Source organism: Megalops cyprinoides, chromosome 3 (genome assembly GCF_013368585.1).
Source record: "Megalops cyprinoides isolate fMegCyp1 chromosome 3, fMegCyp1.pri, whole genome shotgun sequence".
NCBI lineage: Eukaryota > Metazoa > Chordata > Actinopteri > Elopiformes > Megalopidae > Megalops > Megalops cyprinoides.
Genome location: NC_050585.1, coordinates 20,729,482 through 20,751,903, shown reverse-complemented (window position 1 = coordinate 20,751,903; position 22,422 = coordinate 20,729,482). Strand labels below are relative to the sequence as shown.

Genomic DNA, 22,422 nt, shown 5'->3' with positions numbered 1-22,422 from the left:
TCCAGGTCTTAGTCAAACACTTGCCGTTTATTTTCAGAATCATTATGGCATTGAGTTCTAAGATACAAATTAAACCCATGTAAACACTTAAGTCATGTAATTTGCATTTTTAACCAACTAACCGTTGATCACAAGAGGAAGTTGCAAAAGGAATTCTTTTTTCATAAAGTTGTATTTACAGTGCAATGTCACATATCAATTTATTAAATCATCTCCAAAGCACAAGTGTTAAAAATCAGGAACAATCAGGAAGGTATTCATTCAGACCTCTTGAATCCACTCCCATGGTCCAGTGCACATAGAGGGGAGAGTGATGTAGCTGGTCCCACCAACCCCTTTCACAGCTGGTTAATCTCATCACCTGCAAAAAGAACACAACAGGACCACATCATTGCAGTGGTAGACAGATCTTGTTATTAAACATTGTTAATTGCTCATGGGGGAAATTAGTTTCTCAAAACAGAACAAATATAAAAACTTGCAAGAACAGGAGAACAATAAACACAAGTCTGTAAATACAGTACAGCAGAAGGGCAGAGCAACCATGAGCACAGGACTAAAATACAATATAGTACAGTATAAATGACAACCAATTAAAGCATTGACCTTAATTGCATGAATGTATGTGTTCTTTGCCTTTACTAAGGTATGAATCCCCACAGAAAAGCCATTAATGTTTATTTATGAAACAACAAGGAAAGCTAATCTGATTTTTTTTGTTCATCTATGAAAGATGGCATACCAATCAAAGTGTCATACAAGATGCAGAATACTTTTTGCAGCCTCTGTCTCTTTGAATTTAACGACCTGACTGTGTGTACTGGGAAGTGAAGGCATACAGGAATTTAAACATGAAAGAGTTCAGAGATATCAAAAATGTGGATTTAAAAAAAAAACACAGGGAGTAGACAAAGAAATAGAGAGACCAAGTGAGCGAAATAACTAAATCGTGTTTCATTTTTAATATCAATACTGATTACCATGTTTCCACTTTAAAAGATGTTTTAAATCAACACTTTAATATGTGTGTTTTGAAAATAACATCTAACAGATTTTGAAATAAGTTAAATAGTTGGTGCCCAAATTGTATGGTGCATCAGTCACAGAAATGGTAGGATTATTTGATGTGTCAAGGAGAACGGTGTCGAAAGTCATGATGGCATCTTGTGGTAATCATGGAGTTTGATTATTAATCTGCATGGTAGAATTACGGTCGAGGAATACAAAGACCTTATAGACGACCAGATGGACCTTAAGGTACATTGTTTCCCCAACATGTTCCCATATTCCAACACAATAAAGCCCCCATACACACTGGTAAGCAGATTCAGATGTGGTTTTGTGAACACCAGGATGAAGTCAAGCACTTCTTCATATCCTCCCCAATCGCAAGATCTAAACATCAAGAACCTTTATGGGAAGCTCTGACACAGTGTTAGTGTGGAGTAGATTTCTACCTCCTTCACCTCTCATAAACCTGGAGGCTTTAGTTCGTGATGAATGGTCCAATATCCCAGTATAAATAGTTCAATACTTGTATTGAATACTTGAAGGAAAAGGGTAGCCAAACTTATTGTTAGTTAATAAACATTCATACATTATTTGGTGTTTCCATTATTTTGTCTATACTCTGCATATATAGAGTCATCACAAATAGTATGAGATGTGAGAAGCTTTGACAAATGTCACGGCATGTATTTTTTAATATTAATACAAGAAATCACATTTCTGTTTGTTTTTTTTTTGGACTTTAAACATTGTTACTGTATTACAAACACAAGCTATCCTAAATGACTTACATAATTCAGTTTATTATATAATGTATCCCATACATTATATATGTTTTATGTATTATAGTATAATGTATGGGTGTGGTGGTTGCATGCACATCCTGAGGTACTGAACATCTGACAGCCATTTCCTCTGCAGCAGCTGAAGCTGGCATTATATATGTTGTGCAGATGGTGAGTCATTGATGGAAGGCTGGACACTGGCCATTCAGTACTTACCCTGGGCACAGGGGGAGCTGTACTCACTCACCGCCTCATCAGCTAAAAATAAAGGAAAATGTCTCATTAGTAAAGGGTTCTGCCTTTTCCATACTGTGATGAACTCAAGAAGTAAGAGAATAGAACAATGTGATTAAACAACACAGCAGAAATTCACAATCATCTGGGTTTGACACTGAAAATTCTTGTTTGAAAAGCATTGCCAAGACGATCACATTTGAGGAGTATCCAATCAATTGACATGAACTTGCTCAAAGGAGTTTGTAACTAAAATATTTGTAGCTTGTGTGCAAGTGTATTTTATGAAGTTGAAGTTTTTCCGTCACATGAAAGACTACCTTGTTAGGAATAAGAAGTCATTGCAGGGTGTGCATGGTCTTAAATTATGCTCAGTCCTGTATGTAGGAAATGTTAGACAGTCAGTGTGAGTGTTAAAGCAGGAGAGCTGCAGGGAGTGCAGGTGCCGGTGTCTTACTTTTCTTGTAGTAGTCATAAACCTTCACCACAGCAGGCTTCAAGTTCCTCACCGGTACATCCTCCACTATGGTCAGATTATACTGCTTGGGCTCCATCCTCTTCAGCTGGGAGAAAGGCAAACACTATTAATCATTGTTCCCCAAAGCATACAATCAGTGGTGTTTAGTCATCAGACTCATTGAATTCAGTAACTGTAAATATCCCATTATTTTACTGAGATGGATCAAAAGGATATTGCACACTTTATTCAGATTGATGAGATACATGGGAAGACAGATGGCACAAATCTTGTGCTGTATCATGACTGGCTATTGTTAAGTGAGGAGGCTTTGGAACACAGTTTGGAAACTGGGTTCAGAATTCAGCAGTACTCACAGCACCGAATGAATGACATTACCAGATCACACTGCTTTGAGTTTGCAGACTTACCTCATCTAGATAGATGATCACATGGCCTTCTTCCTCTTCAACACGTTTGACAGCGGGATCAGCTTTCAGCTGCAGGAATGAACCACAGAAACATGGTTCAGTTATATGTCTGAGTGCATGCTCTTCAGACACTTCCCAGTACTTTCATCCCACTCATGATATTTCTTTTCTTCTCATTCCCTTAATGCTTCAGGACAACACCTGTCTTACTTACCTCACCTCTCAGCAAGGTGCTGCTGTATTTCTGGAATTCTTTGAATGATTACAGGGAAAAAGACATGAGTCTTCTAAATGTGTTAACAAACTTAATATCAAAGCCCAACTGTCTCCAATTGTAAGTTATATATTTAGTTTACAATATGGCATAAAATTGTGTATTTCAAAGAGGAAATGATGAATGCATCATAAAATATCTGCCATTTTTCCTATGTGTTGATACCTCTACACACACACCTATGTGTTGATACCTCTACACAAAGAGTGTTTCTCTGAGAGAGACTCACAGGGGTGAGAGAGCTCTTTTCCAGGAAAAATCCAGACAGGAGGCGGACGCTGATGATCACCATGTTGGTCTCTTCCCGCCTGCCGTTGTACCTGTTCCACAAAGTCAATTCTGCTGAATTCTCACTCTCTCATTTCTCATCTATTTATGTCTGCTTATATTTTTTCTATTTTTTCTATTTTATAACTTAAAGACAGTCACTCTGAAATGCAAAAGAGACACTGAAACATCTGACATCCGCATACACACGTAACCAAGACCGCTTATAAAGGTCCTGCACAATCTCAAAATACAGACACATCACAAAGCAAACCATACAAAGAAACTGACACACCTGACATCCGCATACAAACAGAACCAAAGCCCACCTGACAGCCACAGTCACCACCAGGGACGGCCTCCGTGTGCTGCTGCAGTTCCCTGCTGCTGTGGCCGTGATGGTGAAGGAGGAGGAGTCTGGAGGAGGGGGGATGTGGTAGCTCAGAGCGATCTGAAAGGCAGAGACATGTTTGAGGGACAATGAACCTACTGAGATGTCCTGTCTGTCACAACAGGCATGGGACACCTGAGACAGGAAGCTGCAGCTGTGAACTACTGACAGGATTAGTGACAGGCCTAGTCTAGTCTGAGGGAAATCTGGTGTGTTGGACACAGCACTGAGGATCAGGATGTGTGAGGTAACTGCAGTACAGGGTGGAGCCACCATACAGCTCAGTACTGACCTGCACAGACACACAGGACTCGCCCTCTGCCTTGATGCTGTAGACTCCAGGCACCTCCTGCAGCTGCTCTTCCTGGTACAGCAGCCTGTTGTGCTGATCCACACTGAACTGCTGCTTATAGCTGCCTGTAGAGGCCACTGTCACTGTGCTGGCACCTCCCAGACTGAAGGTGGCAGCACCGTACAGCGTCAGAGCCTGCAAAGCCACCACTGTGTCCTGAAGAAGGAAAGAGAGGATAAACAGAAAGAAAAAAACAGGCAATGGGGAAAAGAGGGAGGAAGAACGGGCAAATAATCAAAGTGAAACTCCTGTGTACTTTGAACTGAACAGCAGAGGAGATACAAAAAATGCAGAAACACTGCAAAAGACAGCCAGAGAATCCAGAGATTTGGAAACTTAAGCAAGTCAGCAGAAATGAGACACATTACGTGAAATGAGGTTCAGGTAAAGAAAGGGAGATGGACAAAAAGAGAGGTCTGGGGACCTGTGTGGAGGAGAAGCCTCCATAGGAGTTCTGCTGCTGGACCAGCCAGCGGACGATGGTGGAGGAGTAGCTCAGGTCAAATCCAGGGAGGGGAGGCCCAGTGAGGAGGGCCAGAAGAACATAGGAGGTCATCTCCACCGACAGTGAGTCTATCTCAGAAGCCTCAGTGTGCTCCCAGTGTTGTCCATCTCCTAAAACAGCAGACACAGGTAAAGCCACATCCATCTACTGTTCCCTCTCTGTACACATATCCCTTACACTCATACCTGAACACACAAACACACTGGTGTAAGCTCTGTAGTAACTACCAAACTTTTCATACTCTTCGTTTGTTCCCATTTTAGACATTACTTTGATTCAACTGTTTTTATGCTGCTCTTCCTTCTACAGTCCTTCTTGGAATCAGCAGTTGCACATTAGATTTCACTGCGACAACCTCTGTGGTTATGCAGGAACAGTGATACATCCACACACAAGCCAATGGCTGTTTTTCACAGGCACTACTCTGATGATGTTATCTAAACAACTCAAGTGCCTCTGTTGAACTGAACTCAAGTGCCTAACGAATCACAGTTTGCTTGAGAGTGCACTCTCAAGCAAACTTAGAGCACCGTGTCAGCTGAGCCAGCTGATTTTGAATGGGGAATGCAAACTGCACTCCACAGAAATTAGCTACAGGATTATAAGTATGGTGCATTCCTGATAATGTAACTGAACAATGATCTTCATAACTACAAAGAAATTAAAATTTGCAAATAACAATTAGCATGATTGTAAACAAAATTTCCTTTGCTCTCTGAAGCTATGAACTTTAATTATTCAAGTTGCAAAGGTGGTGAATTTTTAGATAATATCCATGTTTATGTTCTAGGTATGTGCATCTTTGAAAAGAGAACTGCAAAACAATAATCACAATTAGAAAGCAATGAAATATTAAAAGCAAGTGTTGGTGACTACTGAAAACATTGAAATACTGTTAGCTGTAATTCTCATAAGCAGAGCTACCTGTGGTCTTGGCCACTCTGTCCAGCTGGCCAATCAGACGCATCTTCATATCATGGTCTCCGGCCAGGGAGAAGGTGTAGGAGAGCAGGGCAGTGGCGTAGGTGCTGTTGAGCTGATCTGAGGCCAGTTTCAGACATGACAGGCTCCTCCGCACCATGGGGTCCTGATACACACAGGATATGTACCACACAATAAAAAATAACATGACTAAATATAATGGAAAATGTATGATGCCACATATACTGCTATACCATTGTATATAAAGATATACATACGGAAGTATATAGATATAGAGCATATGTTTGACAATATATGGATCATTGCTGATTTCATTAAATAAATAAATCTCTATATACATATATCAGGACTAAAATCCATGATACATATTTAATACATTTCTCTGCCCACATTTTTAAATATGTTATATTTTACACTTACAGCAAGTATAAAGGATACGCTATGTAGTGTATACGACCTGACTCACACCACTCCTGTGCCACTGTTCATAGAACCGGGTTCGTAGAACCTTGTGCATACTAATATTTAAAAGAAAAGTTCTGTTCTAGAAATCTGATCATTTGATTTATATACAGCCTCATTATCTTGGTCCAGGTGAGAGCCATAGACACTGGAGACCCTCAGTAAACTGTGGTTGCCATGTCGATGGTTTCTTGTGTGTACTCACTGTGACATTCCTGTCCAGCTCAAGGAGAGCCGCTGTGACATAGGCGGTCAACATCACCTCATCACTGACTCCGCCCTGTCAACACAGTTTCCATAGAAACATATCATTAAGTACGATCCAAGGAATATTTCAGAATGGACAGATTCTACATGTATAGCTGAATGACACAAGAAGTGAGATGTCAAAAAATTATGTCTATTTCACGTCTGTATGATTACTTTGTCTTTATATACATTATGTTGAACAAATCCTTGTCTGCAATCTTGTACAGTTAATAAACAACAATAAACCTTACAAAATCACAACCAGGAAGCATATCTGACGCACCAAGCAGATGATATCAAGCCTAAGTTATGCCTTATGAGGGTTCAGCAAACACAGGATTTCAGTAAGAGGTCAGATGTGTACAGGAGACACATGCAGAGAGGCTAAACATGATGAGGCTGCTCACAGAGGTTTGTAAAGGAACTAAAGACTTGTCTGTGTGTGTGTGTGTGTGTGTGTGTGTCTGTGTGTGTGTGTGTGTGTGTGAGAGTGTGTGAGTGTGTGAGTGTATGTATGTCTATGTCTGCTCATCTGTTCCCTCTCACCTTCATCCCATTGTGGAAGAGTTTCCCCACAGACCTGATGCAGCCATCCGGCTTTTGATGACGGCTGAGCCATGCTTTGGCGCTGGTGATGTGTTCTGGGTCGATAAAGATGTACGGCCTCGCGCCTCCAAAAGACTTCATCACAAACGCGGTCAGCCTGGACACACAGGCACAGGATCTCAGGCCTAAATCCCCTGGCTGAGGCGGCAGGTTTGAGTAGAGTTTTTGGCTGCCTGAGGGGCTGGGAAATGGCTGAAAAATCCACTGCCGGTTTTTCAATCCCCCTCCCTTTTTGGACCACCATGTTTGGTATCGCTAGTTGCACATGAGGCATGTCTGACTGGGATAACCTCTGCTGTCTCACTGGAGATCTGAAGGTAATGAACGCAATCCCTCCAATACAGTCACATGCCTGCAGCAACTATTTTTAATCTCTTAGTGGACCACTGCAAGGGAAATGCCAATTAGATGATAGACAGGTATTCATTAATGTTCATGATCTAAGCCACTCATAGGGAAATACAGGTGTGATGTGGTGCAACAATGGTGGTGTCACAGTGAAGGGTTCAGTGAAGTCTCCTCGCATCTCTTAGTACAGGTGAGGATGCAGGTGAGGAGCAGTGAAGATTATCCATCCTCTGGGTGGGGGGAGGAGTGAGACAGCAGGACACTCAGACTGACCAGGTGTTCCCTGAGGGGTCACCCTGTCCAAAGGCACTGTAGGAGCCGTCTCTGTGCTTGTAGTTCAGCTCCCGCTGATAACCTGCAGGAGAAGGTGAGCACAGAGAAAGTGGAACCTCCCTTTGACATACAGTATAGAGGCAGGAGGGCATCTGCCAACACTGCCGATGTAGTTGTAGCACAGCTGCGTTTTCTCAAAGGGAACCAGCCAATTTCAATTCTTACATTAAATATGCATGAGTTACAAATACAAATTCTGAGAACTTGTGTGTGTGAACATTTCCTGTACAACCTTAATGAAAAAAAAAAGTGTAAAATCTGTAACTAAGATGCAACTCTAGTGATCCCTCACCCATACAATAGCCCAGGGGTGGCCAACCCTCTCCTGGAAAGCCACATGTCCTGTATGTTTTAGATCTCTCCCTGCTCCAACACAGCTGATTCAAATGATCAGTTTGTTATTCACGAGCTTCAGGAGTTCATAACAAGTTGATCATTTGATCCAGGAGAGGGTTGGCCACCCCTGCAATAGCCAATGAGATGCCTGCTCTCTGGCCCCACCCCCTACTCACCACTCTCCAGGAAGGTGATGGCTTTGGCCCTGATCTCCGGTGTCAGTTGTCCGGTGCTCTCCAGGTATCTGAGGATGAAGATGTTGGGGGCGAAGCGCAGCATGTTCTGCTCTCCACAGCCGTACGGCATGGCCAACAAGCCATCCAGGTTCCTCATAGCGCGCCCCATCAGGTCTCCTGTTTGAGAGGCCACAACCACAATCAACACACACAGTGACTACAACACTGTTAGCACGTACACAGTGCCAACAAAACTCTATTTATGTCTGGTACTTATCCTTCTGGTATTTATCACTTCTACACCTTAGCAGCTTCACTAATCCAGATCTGATTGTGCATATGTGGAAATAGGCCTTGATTAAAAAACCAGGAGGAAGAAGAGATTTCTCACCCAATACTGAGAGAAAGGCCTTGGCAGAGCCCTCCACAAAGACTTCTGGAGCTCCAGAGAAATGACCTTCTCCACAGCGCCCTCTGGAGGACACAGGGATGACAGGCAGACTGAACAATGCCCATTTCCACATTAACTAATGTATTGTAGGACAACAGAGCCTGTAACAACAGCAGGAAACTAATGGTCTTCATTACAGGGTGATTCCATTAATGATAAAAACCCTGTGGCCTCATTAACTTTCAGTAAAACAATCCAAGGCAGTGAATCACAAAGGAAACAGATTTTGAAGTTTAAATTGCATTTTATACTTCTACATTTCACAGTGCATATGAAAAAAATCAAATACAAAAATGCCAAGTGGCAATTTTTTTCTAATGGTCAATATATTTTGACAAACAATAAAACTTGAAAATGTCCCTAATGTGTTATATTGCATTACTGGGTGAGGGAGAGGAAAGAGGTGTGACCTTTAGGGCACAGCAGGGCATTGTGGCTGATGGTCTGCTCTGTGCCCTCAGGCTGAAACAGAGAGAGATCAGTTATAATGAACTCTATCAAACAGTAACATGGACAAATATGAAACCCCAGATATAAGGAATATATTCTTCATATGGGTTGGAACCTCACAACATACTGTATTTCAGTTTTACAATATTTTGCCCATATCTATAAAACTGGCATTTAGTGATTAATATGTATGTAAAGCATGCAGCCTCCAGCTGATTACCTTGCTTAACCAAGTGCACTGCTGCCTCCATTACATAAGCAGATAAATGGCTGTGTAGTGCAACAGGGTGGCCTCTCACCTCCACCAGCAGCTTTCGGACCACAGTGTCGATTTGTCCCCTCTCAGGCACAGTGACCACCTCATTGCCACACAGGTCCTCGGTACTCAGGGCCCCTGCACTGGCTTTAATGCTCAACCTCACCTTGGAGAGCACAGACACAGCCTCACTTACAAACACACACGGCACCTCTCACTCACATCACTTCTGTTGGAAGATAAAGATTTCTGTGTTTAGAGGTAATATAAAAGCTGGCTGAGATGTTACAGAGGGTGAATGTTCCCCCAATGTGCCATGCTGGGGGGTCATACAGTACAGGGGGGCTCAGTGACTCACCCAGAGCGGTTGGGGTGAGGACCCAGCTGAATGTGTCACTCTCCTCTCCACAGAGACACCGCCTGTACTGGCAGCCATCACATGGCTGAGCTGTGAACTGCGCGATTCCGCCAGGACTGATCGCACCTGAGAACACAGATACACACACGCTTTACTACATAAGTCAACACCAGACTTGAGAGACCAACTGACAACTTGTGCAATTGTTTTTATGAGGTATTCAAATGAAGGCATTAGCATGCACATGGTCAAAAAAGAGAGGTGTAGTAAAGCTCAAGGGAAACAGGAGGAATATGTGAGAGGTGAACTTCAGGAAGCCAGGCCTCTTCTTCCAGATCTCAAACTCATTGTTCCCTCGCTTTAATGCAATGTCATTAAACAGAGTCATGCGGTTTCTTTCATAGTCAAAATAAAATTGGGATTTTACAAAGTTGATGTGATCCTGGGAATTGCATCCTGCCTGATGACAGTCACCTGAGATTCGATCCTTACTAGGACACATGAGATGAACTTTTCACACCTGGACAACTCAACGTTTCAGACATTTTTTACTGAGTACCTTAGGATGACTATTGAAGGGAATGGTGGCAGCGAACTGAGCAGTGTCTCACCATGATGCATTTGGAGAGGTAGTTGAAGACCGTGGCCTTCAGTGTGAACACCTCCCCACGGATGATGGAGTACGGCAGTGTCAGGCTCAGGAAGAAAGGCTGGAAGGCCGTGAGGCCCGTGTTGGCGGCCAGGCCGAATCCAGCTGAGGAGGTGCAGAATGCGTTTGCCACCCATTTAGTGATGGTGTCTGGGACAGTGTGCTCCACCCTCACTGAGCCCGAATCTCTGCATGGAGGAAGAAGAGGGGAACCCAGTGTATCAGGAAATACAGATCATAGCAGACAGGACTTTAACACTGTCAAGAAACAAACTACAAGTACCATGAGCTAATGTGCTAACTTCCCACAGAACAGCAACTATGAAAACCTTAGGCATGTTTAGATCTACTTTGCTACTTTAGTTCTGAATAGATTCACTGATCGTCTTAAACTATACACATTTAGGTCCCAATGCATTTACCAGTGCTGTGTGTGTGTATGCGTGAAAATCCCTTTTTAAGCTTTTTCTGCTGTTGTTTATGGAGCAGTACTGCTTTATGGAGCAGTATCTGCTGAAAATAACTTGTTATTCAGTGAGAAGAGTTAGACTCAGGTGAAAATATTTTAGAGTGGATCAAAATATTTTAGAGCTCTGTGCAAATGTCTGTCCTGGGGCCTGTCTGATTAAATTTAGGAGAGATGAAGTGTTTGCGATATTCACCCCACTGGTACCAGCTCCCAGATCCATGTCTCGGGGAAGAAGGTACGAATGGTTTCCTTTGGCAGCTCATTCCAGATACCTGGAGCTGCAGCTTCTCCTATGACCAATCAGTCAATCCACACATCCATTGATCAAATAATCCATCAAGACTTCTTGATTTCTATTGCTAAATGGATGTCAATGACAGATCAATAAACCTGCGTTTAGAACTGCCATTGAATTAATGACAAAACATTTGTGGGCAGTCTCAGAAAAGGGAAAAAAAAACAACCGTCAGATTTGGGGCTTTTGTAAAAAATAAACCTGAAACCTGACTCTAGGACTGAGGCCACACAAACAGTCATGCACCAGCAAAACCACAGTAGCAGTGTACATTTTCAATGCTGCTATAGTAAGCACAACTACATGCCACTAACGTTGATGGCTTTCTTTTTTAAAGTATTAGTGGTTAACTCAATCATTTTAAAACTATAGACCAAAACCTACAAGGTAAAGCTAAAATAAACTACTCTGATGGTGTTTCTAAACAGGTGTTTGGGGGACATTAACAGAATCCATTTCTCATTAAAATCAATGGTATGGGACAAGAGGATCTGAATAAAAACATGACATTAAAAGGATGGCGAGATTTTATCTGTAATCATCTATGCATTTGTGTTACAGTTTATATTTGCTTAAAGTTAAAAACGGATATACTACCTTTTGGAGCACGGCATTTTTTGATATCTAAATTGGTCAGGGTCTTAATGCCAACTGCCTGAAATACAAGGATGACAAAAGCAAAATTTATGACTACAATGGATGATGAAAAGTGTTGTTTTTATGGAGATCAGGTTGTACAGTAGTCAACTACAGGTATCAATGACCTCTTTAAAATAGGTTATAAATAGTCTGAGCAGGTCAGGTTATGCATCAGGAGTCACCTTTGACTCAACCACTGACAGCAAGAAAGGTCACCACTGTTGATTAAACTCTCCCTGTCATTCTGTAAACCTCATATGACACAAATATCAGCCTAATTCAAAGGATTTAATTCCAGTCACTCAAGTGGGGATAATTTCCTAATCCAAAGGATTTAAAGAGAACCAAATGAACATGTTTTGCCTGTCTTTACATCTTTCTGTTTAGCAGCCCTCTCCTGGGTGACTGATGCCAGGTTTACAGAGCTGCATTCCTTATACTCACAGCTGCATGATTCTTGCAGTCTTTCTATTTTTGACAAGTTACAAGCTACACAGCAGTGTTTGTGTCATGTTTTCCTTCTTTTAATGGCACAAAATGCTGTAAAATTGAACATTAGGGATGCAAAGTGTGCAAAGTGATCTTGAGACTCATATTCATATAAACCAAAGATAACCATTGTTGAAACTGGGCCCATACCATAAAGACGGTGTGGACATCATCTTTCAATTCCTCATTGTTATAACTCCGTTTCTTCCTTACTCCTGCTGGACCTTCTTCCTCAGGCCTCAGCCTGGAATGGCAGTCAAAGTAGTTCCATTCAAGCACCTGATATGGGTAGCCCTGTAGCCTCTGGACAGGCAGTTTGTCATACACCTGAGGGGTGGAGAGTACCAGAAGACGGGGAGTAATATTTATACACTAATTATTATACGTTTGTATAGTAAAATAAAGCTGTGTATGTGTAAAGTTCGTTTTGTGAAGCTTGTGTAGTCACAGTAACACACATCCATCTTGGGTGCATTTGCTTGTCTGTTATTCACTAAATCATCTATGTTATGATGTAAGAGAGATTTCCTTAAACAGGATAACTGAAAAGTAAAGCGAGAGAGTGGGGCACACTCCTTCCCTTATGACTACAGTTTTGCTTCTGTCGCTGTTACACAAGTTGGGTCAACACTCCATGATGAGGTGAAAAGGCACAAACAGCAGGTCTCTTTGGGAAGTATCCCAGGTTGTGGCAGTGATTGAGCGGGGCCGCTCGGGGTCTAGTCTCACCGCCTTTGCGTTGAGCTCCTCCTCTGGCTTCTTCAGGAGGACGCTCTGGTCGATGGCCCTCAGGGAGCACAGAGACCCCGGCTGGGCCTGCAGCTCCAGGGACGTCTTCTCCCCAGGGAGCTGCTGGGGGGAGGAGAACTGGAGAGACACCTGCAACAAAACCATCAAACGGTTATTAAGCCCCATATAGGACCTGTGGATAAAACAAGAATGAAGCAGTACTGTTTAACAGCTGTGACTGCTATACTGCCATTTTCAGACCTTAGTGGTAAAAGGTCGTTACCACCATTACTTTGGTGAATAGCTGGTCAGTGGGTAAGTGACTAAGAAAGGAGTACTATCATTTCTACAACCCCTGACTTAAGAGAGCAAACCAGGAACTGTGTAGGTTCTACCGCTACATTCCTGGGACATTGCCATCAAGTGGCAAAATACGGTACTGCTAGTATTTAGAGGGAGCTGGTGAGGGAGTGACTGAATGAATGATAGACTCTTCCAATTCCTGTGCTGCTTCTTCACATCACAAAAAAGTAAAATGTGTGTGACAGTAGTTTCATGTTGTGTGAAACAAGTTAAAAGGAACTACAGCAGGCAGCTGACAGCTAGGCAACGTTACAAATGTCACCCACCCACACTGTCCACATTTCACAATACCCTGCTCCTGTCTCACCCTACTGTCCCACCAAAAATCAGTGCATCAGCAAACAGAGAATGGTAGACATGGCAGGGCGGCCTCAATGTTCTGTTATAAAATGTATCTACAGCTCAGGGTTTTTCACCTTCTTAGTAGCAGTGACTTTTGATCTATTCTCAGTGCTGTGATGCAACTTTCCCACTCTCCCTGCAGAGGAAGTGCTGGTTACCTTGTTCCTGAAGCACAACTGGATGGGGAAGTCGGAGCTGTCTGCCACAATCTCACCCACAGGCAACACCGTGTACACCACCACCTGGGCATAAGGGACCAGCTCTGCCATCTGCTGCAGTGTTAAGGACAGCTCCCCTTTCTTTACTGAAACAAACACCACCAGCACAAATAATTAGTGTATGGAGTTAGACCTCTAGCCAACTACCACATCAACAACTTCCTTTCACAATGTGTGTGCATAATGGAAAATTGCTGCTTTATGCATCTCAGAAACACATTGTAGCCAAAGAGCACATTTGTTTTCCAGAGTGTGTCACCTTCTCCATCGGTCAATGTCACTGTAGAACGGCCATGCTGCACCATGCTCCCTTTGGACAGGACCTGGGTAACAAAGGAGGGCTCACCTGGAGTCAGGTAAACTGCTCCCCATTTATAGAGGTCTAAGAATGTCCTGACACCTTCGAAAACAACTTTATTTCTATATGTGACAGTGTGACATGTGCATGGAGGTCAATTAATTTAAAAGCAGATACAAAAATGAAGGAATAACTTTACTACATGACTGCCTAGTCCTGCTTCAAACTACTTTGCATGTCAGTGCAAATGAGTACTGCAGCAGCAATGGCAGTAAGCTTACCACAAACCAGCCTCTACACATTTAGTCTTGGCTCTGCCTTTCAGAAGGGGCTCACACTGAGGTTCAGTGTAAGGCACACACTGGAGATGAGAACTCACCAGGTAGAAAAAGTCCAGGTTTTTCTGCTCACTAAGCTCTTCCTCTCGAATGACATAATGCACCAGGAGCTGACCATCCTCATCACATGGAAGCTTCTCTTTTGCCTGCTTGATCTTCAGAAAGCTCTTACTCCTTGAATAAAATGCTCTAGCCATATGGAACGTAGACCTTGACCTCAGTAAATCGTATACATAATCCGATGCTCTCGGTGGCCAGTCTTCATCATAACGTGCCTGTACTCAAGAGGAGCACAAATAGAGGAAGACACTCATTCACAAAAGACCAGTCCACAATGCACCAGGACACCATTTGTTCTCATCTACAACGTAAACCATGAAAGCAAAGGACTGACATGAAGATGGATAAATTCAATCCCTGAAGGAATTTTCTCCAGTGAGAAGTGGGCCACACCCTCGTTGTCAGTTGTCACTGTCAATTTTTTGTTGTGATGTCCGTAACTCACAAAGAGGTACACAGGTTTGTTGGGGACAGGGGAGTCTGCATTTTTTACAATGATCTGAAAGAAATGTCACACACATATAGACAGAGAGAAGCCATTCAGAGTCAAGTGACACTATATCTGTCACTGTGTGATTTCCCTCCCATTCAGTAGGGAAGTACAATCAAAACCCATAATGTGGGATGATGTCACCTCATCAAGAGAGGGAGGACACTTGGATCAACATTTGTGCAATGCTAAACAACAGCAGATTACAGTTCACTGCATTAAAATGAGTATGAACATGAAATCAATCCCAGCATGTTGGCCCTGGTGAAGAAATCAAATGAACTGCTAAAGGATTACGCATACCATTAACAACAAAAAAGTATCTAAGAGTATAAAAACACTTAAAAACAGTTAATGGAGTACAATATAACATTTTTGCATTAAAGCACACAATTTAAAACATCTGAACAACCAAAACCCAGTTTTATAATACACTGTTATACATAATAAATTATGATGAGACCCTAAGTATGTTACGCTAAGCTTGGATGAAACAAAGTAAAATATGTTTGCATGTAGGCTACTACAACCGCTGGGAAAAGCGGTATATTCAAATATAGGTATATTATCAAACTAAAACTTCCTGATTCCTGTTAGGTTCAAACCTGAGGCGCACATTGTAGTATTTGCTGTTTTTGGCACTTTTCTTCAATTCATTATTGGGATCCAGAATCTAGAAAAGTCTTCTCACAAAACACTCTCAGGATACACTGTTAATTACAGTATTCTGTGGATATTTCCCCTGCATCAGACAACTGCAACCACCTGAATTTCACCTTCCATGAGAGTGAGTAATGGTTTCCAAGTCCATTCTTGTTTGCTGGCAGTGCAACATACTTACTTTAATTCTGCTTTTAACTAGTTACTATGTGGAGAAGCCTCCAACTTTATTGTAATTGCACACATGATGTCATAAAGCTAACATCATGCTCACATATGAACTCTGAAAGAGAACTGTGTAAGATTTATATAGATTGTGTGAGAGTATCAAAAAATACCAGAAACCGCCTGATGGTGCCTGATATTTGTCAGACAGCCAGAGATCGTCTCTTGCAGAAAGTTAGGAAGTTAACTGGCACATATATTGGTGTACACATTAATGGGACATACTGCAGTAAGAAGACTTTCTTTACCTTTCCCCCGTATTCTTCTCCTGGCCTGAAAGATGAAGGGGCATCAAGAAACTCAACAGAAATTGTCTTTGTTGTAAGTTTTATACCACCACTGCTCTTCGAAACGACACCTAAAAATGAAACAGCCACCGAGGTCACTAGCCTCAGCTCATCACTGGCCTCAGCTCATCATTTCACATCTATGTCCTTTTTTGATAGTTAAGGAAGATATTTCATCTTTCAATTATTTTTTGTTTGTTCATCAAGAGTAATAGTGAGATATCCTTAAATCTCAGAAAGATCATTAAGAGCTTTTTCACCTAAACATGTTTGTTCAGTGAAGAAAGGCTTTGATGTCTTTATGGGAAATAGTGTGTTTGGTTAATTACCAACAATTAGTTATGGGTTGTAGATTGGGCTACAGGAAAGCACATATTCAGAATTGAATTCAAGTGAATAAACTCCATCAACACTCACCTGTCCCATCTTCTTCTATCTCAGCCTCTATGGTATAGCGGTCAGGACGATGTGAATGCCAATGAAACTGTGTCACATTGATAGTTGTCATAGCACATCCTGTCTTGTCAGTCTGGATCAAAAAATCACAAACTGGCAGGAGTCAGACAGGTTCAGTCAAAAAAAATCTAAAGATACAGCCTGCAATTCAGTATGTGTCTGGATAGGAGGCAGTCCCGGACCTGTCCAAATAGTGCACTTGTGCATGGTAAACAGACATGAGCATAGAATTTTTTAAGTTGAAGACTGGCTTGCAAAAACTGCTGCAATTAACTGAACCACACACAAAATATAGCTTGGAGCAACATGTATTCATAAGGTAACTAAACATGACAGTCTATACAAACTCATTTAAGGGGACTCCTCCTCATTTAGGTTCATGACACTGAAAGGGTTCATTCAGCTTCATGGCAGCGTATCTTAAACTATTGCTGCACAACATTAAGCTTGAAATGTGCAAATTTAGACTATTATTGTACAACATTGAGCCTAAACTATGCAAAACTATTACTCGGCAGCATTAGGCTTAAACCACCCAATCCTCAACTATGGCTCTACAGCATTAGACTTAGTGCAATGCATTGCAATGACTTAAATCAGTGCAAGGAAAGACCTACAATAGCAATGCTGTTACTGCAGTATACATTTGGTCAATTCATGGGGCACCCTTATCACCTTGTGATCCTGTCCCTTATATATGGTAAAACCATGAATGGGATTAATTTACTGCTTGGGTTAAATAAATAAATATTTGGATTTTAAAATGTTGCATATGCTACTTCTAAGGTTAAGGTAGTGATGCAGGCATCATGCTTTCTTCCAAAGAATGGCCATCATCATAAAACATCACACCCACTTGCAATGACCTTCTCACCCTTGTGGTACTGTGCTCCATGCAAACAGTAGTGAAATCCTGATATGGCCAGAGGACGTGAAAAAAAGGCGTCCAGCACACCTTTGCCCTCACTGAGCCCAGGACAGGCTTCCCGTAGGTGTACCTGGTCAGAAACATAAAACCACCAACCTGAGAGCTATGATACTATTTACATACCTGGACAACCATGCGGGGCGGTTCTGAGAGAACACCGAGGCAAGCATATGACTGGACTTACTGTAACAAGCATTGACTAATGAGCATTGTGAAGGCCATCAACCTGGCCTGTACTATACCTAATCACATTCTTGGGGGAGGATTTTCAAGTACAGTAATAAGGCTCAACATTCTGGAATCAGTAAAGATCTCTGGCTGCTGAAATATTGAAAATGGTTTATTTAGAAGGCATGTTTCGACCTGTGGGCATATTGGGCATATAGAGAAAGTCTTCTAACCATTATTGTTTTTTTTTCCTGGATCCTGTGTCTTCTCTGTTTGAAATATCAGTACCTGTTTAGACCCCCTTATGGACGAGCCTTTGAACACTTAACATCACTTACTTCCCACAAATCTTTGCTGTCACTTCTATATCCAAAGCAGTTATCATATCAGGGAGGTGGACTTTCACCTCAAACTTGGGTAGGACTAAAAGAAAGAGGATAAAAACAATAAGCCTCAGTGCTTTCCATGACCAAAATATATCTGTTCAGGGAAATCATTTTGAACATGTATGGAACATGGAAAAAAGCAATGTTTGCTGTGTGACAATCATAATCCCAACCATCAAGCCCTATGACTGGAGTTAAAAAATGTGAAATAATACGGGGCTGGTTGACATCAAAACACCAGGTGACATTTTAAGCTTCTGCAAATCATTGAGTACATCTGTTCCAGCAAAACTCAGTGGAGGTCACACAAAACTGTGTCCTAACCATATTCTATGATCTCAAAAGTGTGGGTAGTTTTATGGCCCCTCTCAGGCCAGGTGGTGATGGTGTAAACACCCTGCTTGGCCTCAGTGGTTGTGGGGTGGGACAGGTCCAGAATGCCACTGGTGGTGGACTGGTTCAACCACTGGGCGATGCGGTTCCTTTCAGGGCCCTGTAATAGGATGAGAGAGAGGCAGAGATGCAAGGATTTGGTAAGCGCATAAAAAACATAAAGACTCTTTACACATTGTTTACTGTTGTACCAGACTTCTAGGTGTTGAAAGCATGCATGTCAAAAGGATGTACAAAGGTGTAGACTGAAAATTACTGAAGATACTTTACCTGCAACTCCAAAGTCCAATACTGTGAAGAAAAGGAAATAAATGTTTTACTGTTTTACCATTCAGATTCATGCTTGTCACAAAGACCTTGATGTATTTGTTCAGAGGTTCTGACCAAACAGGGTCTGTCTGACTGAACTCTGACCACCAGCACAATTGCTGAGGAAGACATTTTATAACAGTGAGACAAATGACATTTTTTTTTTTAAATTTACACATACTCTGAGTTTTGCTAAATATCTGTCATGACTTTACTGTTGCCATACTATCGTTGTTGGACCCCATGCCCTGCCTCTGTTTCTTCACACACAACCTTACCATCTGATTGTGAGACACTAAGCTGGAATCCAGAGAGACGACACGGAACCGGACTGCCGAAAAAGACAAACAGAGTAAAGTCTACTGTGGAGGAAGTTTTCACTCCATTTGTACAAATAACACGGAAAATATGTGTAAAAATATGTAAGAAAAAGACAGAATACATAACTTAATGTGACTGTTCCATGTGTTTTTTTTTCCTAATTACACTCAAACAGCACTCAAATTTGTCATCATAATATTTCATGCACTCTGCATCAGGGTAGTGCCATCTGCTGAATTACTTGCAAAGTGATAGTTGATTTTATTATCAATCTGTTTTTGATAGTGGTCTACTCTAAAGAACTGTCTGAACAAAAGAGTTTCTCTGACAGTAATCAAGTGCTAACAGAGAGATCAACGGTTGAAAATGACCTGTCTGTCCTGGGTTGTAGATGGGCTTGTCTGTTTGTATAATGGTGAGGTAGACAGGTGGTTTGATCAAGATTTTGGTGTCCTTGCTCAGAGCCTTCTCCCCCCAATGGAGGGCAGCATGAATTGTTGCGACGGTAGCAGTGACAACAGGGGGAACCTGGGAGGGAGGGAGAGGGGAAATGTAATGGGGGGTGGGGTATTCAGAGAGCTGGGTCAATTTCAGATTCATAATAATAATAATAATAAAACCAGAAGCCATTACGTTATAAATCCAGTTCTTGTATGCTACACTGCCAGACACAATAAAAGCTGGCAAAATGCACCTCAGTCATATCTCTGTCACACCACACCAGCTGCCTCCAGCTACGCCTATGTGTCTCTTCTGTGTCAAAGGCTGAAGGCAAATTGAGTGGATCTGAACGACTGAAAATTAATAGTCTGAGACAGTGGGAAAATTATTTGGATAATTTAATCTAATTTCCTGTATATGAATCCGCTTCCTAATTTACATTGAAAGAGTCCTGAAATTCAAGGCAAGCAATACAAGACCAAGAAGCAAACCTGGAACTGCACGCAACGATGGAACTTTTCTGTGACCGATTCCTTCAAAAGAGTGATGTTGTCAGCACCCTTCATTTCCAGAGTAACTATAAAGGTGAGGGGTTCCTTCATAAAATGGATTTGCGCACATAATGTCTCAGTGCTGCCCCCTACTGCTTGGGAGGTCAGTGTCACCAGATAAATACTAGAATGAAAAGAAAGAGACAGCAAGGAGGGTAAGGTGCAGGGAAGTATACACATATCCCCACACGAGTGAAATTTTCCTAGATGAACCAAAAAATAATTATCAGATCTCAAAACCCTGTCAGGACAATAAAAAGGAAGAATTATGCACTACACAATTTTACCAGTTGTGAACAGCAGTTTCCTTTCTAGCTAAAGCAGCCTTGTTTTAGACAGGTGAAATGAATTCAAAAACACTGTATTAGTGAAGGGGTTCTGTAGCTAAATATGTGCTGCATCCAAAAATAGAAGAATTTGTTGCTTGCTTGATAGTTTACAGTCAAAGACACACTATGTTTGTATTTGCCCTGAGCTGTTAACTGCCAAGCTAGACCTCCATGTTAATGTTCTGAGTTTGTAATTTGAGTACTTAAACATCACAAAACCCACACCTAGTTAATTTAAATGAGAAAGGCTTTCAACTATTTTGGCATTGCAAGTGAAAAAACATGAATGTGTGTCTCTTGAAAACAGATCTAGCCAACAATAATATCATTATCATTGTTACATTCCTTGTGTTCCTCAGTGTAATTATTATGAGTAGTGGTTGCAGTATTGATGTCAATGTAAGCACCAAAGAAACAGCACCATAAACCACACTGTGGCTACCTTCGTCTACATGGCAAAAGATCAGTTAACAAAGCAAACTGAGTTAACCAGGCCCTGGCTAATGGATCCACTTACGGTTTATCAGCACCTCTGGACGTGGCACTGTGAAGAAGCAGGCAGGCAGTTAACAGCAGACACAGCATGCTGAGGACCTGGGATCAGCCACAGATGGAGGTGTAGTGATGGACCTCTACCTGTCCTCCACCATCTCTCAGTTTCTCTCTCTCTCTGTCACGAGAGAGGGACGGGCAAATGGCTGCGCATATGTATAATTTATACTGTCAGAAAGGCCCACCTCAGTGTCGCATGACACCTACAGATTTGGTGAGGTATTAATTGAGAAAAAATGTCAAGATAGAGATAGAGAGAAGGAGGGGTGGTGTTTCCAGTCACTCGTAATGAGCTACAGCAAGGCTGTTCCCACAAATAAACACTCAGATGAGATGTTCTGGAGAGAGCAAACCTGTGAAATATTTTACCAACTGCAGCCCCAGCTAGCCAAGGTATTAACCAACTATGAACCTTAAACTGTAAACACAGATTAAATCAAACCATTAAACTGCAGTGTTCTGGAGTGTGTTGAATTATAATCATGAACTTACTTGTATTTGTACATCTAGCATATATTTTATAATTCAATATTGTGCAATATGTATTTGGTAACAATTACTAGTGTTCTACTAGATCAAGTGAGTTTCATTCTTGATAGCTTCAACTACTGTTAACACTAATTGGCTAATACTCGCATTATCTTGTGCCTTGCCACTATAGCTTGTAGCTTTTTACGTTGTTTGGTAACCTCTATTTGTTTGTTGTGTGTGCTGTGTATTTATTCATTGAACATCATGCCTCTCATTTTAAATGATTTAGAAATGCCTTTCATTTGTTTTGCCAGTGAAGAAAAGACTTTTCATGGCCCACTTTTACATTCACCCCCTTCACTGCCAAATGTGGATGCACATTATCCCAAACATTCACACAGATCATGACTGGGTGTGGTATTAACTGTGTGAAAGTGTATGTATTGGAAGTTATTCCAATAAATAAACACTCATGTTTTTAAAGCAATGCTCTGAAGAGAGCAGACATGAGATGCACTTTATCCTTGCAGTGCCAGCTTATCACAGTGGTGTCACCCTCTAAATGGTGAATACATATTATACAGTGCCTGCAGTGTTCCAGAGTGAATTCAATAACAGTCATTAATTTATCCCCTTGGCGCATGTTATCGCTGACTTGTGTGAGGAAACCATGTTTTCATTTTGCTACTTTGTATAATAAAAAAAAAAACACTTCATGTGCTTTAAAATGTCTGTGCTGCAAAGTAAATACTTACTTTGTGATATGAGAAATTGATTGAGTTTACTCCCCCCCCCGCTCCAAAATAAACCCTTTACACAACTTTTATAAATTGTGCCTCATTTTCCAGTCACTTCTGTCCAGGTGAACTTTGGTTACATTTTATGTTCCTCCCAA

The 22,422-nt window shown here is 41.6% G+C and overlaps 1 pseudogene; it reads right to left on the bottom strand.

Moving 5' to 3' along the window:
- Positions 1-186: 186 nt before the first annotated feature.
- Positions 187-21,354, bottom strand: LOC118775179 (annotated as a pseudogene).
- Between the last annotated feature and the right edge of the window lie 1,068 nt (positions 21,355-22,422).